Source organism: Anarrhichthys ocellatus, unplaced genomic scaffold (genome assembly GCF_004355925.1).
Source record: "Anarrhichthys ocellatus isolate YVR2014 unplaced genomic scaffold, GSC_Weel_1.0 scaffold11, whole genome shotgun sequence".
NCBI lineage: Eukaryota > Metazoa > Chordata > Actinopteri > Perciformes > Anarhichadidae > Anarrhichthys > Anarrhichthys ocellatus.
The window spans coordinates 10,396,980-10,399,476 of NW_022280041.1; the positions used below are offsets into that span (position 1 = coordinate 10,396,980).

General features: G+C 50.5%; 1 protein-coding gene across 3 annotated transcripts in view; it reads right to left on the reverse strand.

Annotated features, from left to right (window-relative positions):
* Positions 1–2,423, reverse strand: part of nlgn2a (neuroligin 2a) — a 163,085-nt gene extending 160,662 nt beyond the window's left edge. For all 3 annotated transcript variants that reach the window (XM_031850811.1, XM_031850808.1, XM_031850810.1), the window contains exon 1: positions 1,278–2,423. The gene's annotated coding sequence lies outside the window, so the exon portion shown is untranslated. The remainder of the gene's footprint in view (positions 1–1,277) is intronic.
* Positions 2,424–2,497: the final 74 nt, after the last annotated feature.

Consider the following 2,497-nt stretch of genomic DNA (forward strand, 5'->3'; position numbering starts at 1 on the left):
CCCCCCCCCCCCCCCCCTGCCTCCATTAAAATGTTTTCTCCCCGCAGAGGAGATGTCCGTATCTGCTATATAGGGCAGACTAGCTGCCTAAACCCGAGGAGAGGAGCCGGACTGAGCCGAGCGGAGCTGCCTTCCTCTTCTCATTGCCGCAGATAAGAACAGAGGTCTTCTTGTCCCCGCTGAATTCTATCATCTCGCAGGCCCTGCAGAGCCGAGCGTCCCACAACACCCGCCACAGCATATAAATGCGCCCCATTCTTTGTGCTGTGTGTGTGTGTGTGTGTGTGTGTGTGCATCGATATGTGTGTGTGTGTGTGTGTGTGGAGGGGAGCATTTAGGGGGATATGTTCTCATCGCCTTGGTGTTTCCTGGGTCTTCTGAGTATAAAGACCCCATGAAGATATGCTATGAAGGATGGTTTAACTTTTGAAGAGGGACCTTTGTGTGTGTGTGTGTGTGTGTGTGTGTGTGTGTGTGTGTGTCAGCAACACAGGCCGGTCGGCTTGCAGAATTCCCCTTCCACTTCCAATTGATTCCCACTACCATTCCAGACAATGCACAGTCCAAGAAGTGCACAATGACCGGGCCATATGTGCTGCGACTGATCCGGCATTGCTGCTGCAATCTCAGCAAGGCGCTGGGATTAATAAACTTCACATTGTGCACGTTACGAGGACAGAGAAAGGAGCTCGGCTCAACTGAATGGCAGCCTCTGTTTCTCTCATTCCACCAGAGGAAGGGATGGGATACATCTTCACCGTCGTGAAGGAGCAGCTCGTCTGCATGAAGCACGACTCTCAGTCACAAACAGGGTCGACATGGACGGACGAGCAGATCGCAGACACATCCATACAACATGCAAATAAAAGAAATGCTGCAGAATCCAACTAAATTGACCCAAAAACCTGTTCAAGTGCAAGATGAAGTCATTCACTGCTGATGTGTTTTGGACAACTCGGTTTTTTTTCTAGTGGCCTGTTGACAACATGTATCTCCATTAATTTTCCAAAAATATGCTTATTTTTTAATCCTATGTAGGGTTAGGCAACAGATAGTTAAAGATAGCAAATCTTTGTTTTGAACAATCCTCCTTTTAGCCCCATTTTTCTCATTCTGATCCCTCATTTCTTCATTTTTTTCCCATTATGTGTCAAAAACACCTTTCGAGCACAGACACACACACACAAATGCTCTTGTATAATGCACATTAGGACAGATTTAAACAAGGTGTTTTATTGTGTAACCAGGATTTTTGTGTCAGAATAACATCAGCCTACCTGTTCATTTGTGATCCACGGGTGCTGGTGTTGTGGTGCCAGATTCCCACTGACGATTCCTCCTTCTCCTTCTTGTCCTCCTCCTCCTCTTCACTAAACCTTCCTCCAGCAGTGGTAAATGTCAAGCGAGCAGAAAATACTTGTTCCTTGAAAAACCAAAAAATTAAAAATAAATTTAAAAAACACCACCTTTAAAAATACCCCCCCGCCCGCCCCCCGACAGCACTATCTCGTTCAATCCAACCGGGCCAGCAGGTGTGACTTCATGGCTGGAGACACCGACAGTGGAGACTGGACGTGAAGGATGGAGCTGTCCTCCCGTATTAAACACCACACACAGCGGGAGAGCGTTACAGCACGACTCCCCATCCGAGCAGGCGCGCTCGGCTCGGTCCCCGTCTTCTCCAGCACGGAAAGGTATTAATGCATTTCTCGGCAGAACAGTCCGGTTTGCCTTAAGGGAGAATGCCTTTTATTTCAGTCGAGGCCTTAATACGACAAAAAAACAAAAATAAGCCCCAAAATAACTTGTGTCCGCGGGGTCTCTGCAGCTTTGACAGCCGGGAAGCGTCACCTGTGCAGACCAAATTGTCGCGGCTACTCAGTTTTTTCCGAGGACGTCGTCGATAAATCCTCCATAAATCCCCTCAACGAGACCTCCGGTAACGCGGAGCGCCGGTTCGAGTCACGGTGCAAGCCTTGTCTCCGTAAACGGCGGACATTGACTGCGCGGTCCTCCGGTAGCCTCGTGTGGAAAAGATGCTACTGCCTCTGCTGCTGCTGCCGCTGCTGCCGTGTGGATGCCCCGTGACCGCCTTGGCTAGCCGTCGCACGCGCGCGTGCTCACGTGCGCACGCTCGTTCCCTTGCGTGTGACGCGCGCCGCAGTGTCCTCCCCAGCAAGACGGTCGCCCTGGCAACGCTTTCCTCTGACCTCAATATGGTCGCTTTTCTGCTAAAATGATACGTGTCGCGTTTTCACATCCGTTTTCGTCGCGATGACAGCACGCGCTCCAGCTCGCTCAGGGGTGAAAATAGGTATTCGGGGTGTCGTAGGGTCGATCTCCATCTTCTAATGCATAGAGATGTGAAGAATTAGTGCTGAGGGGGAGTTTCATTTCGGCATCCCTTCTCTCTCCTCCTCTCCTCCGCTGGCCGGGCAGATCTGCATCAGCATGACGTCAGAAGATGTTAAAGGGATACTAGCCCTATCCCCCCCCA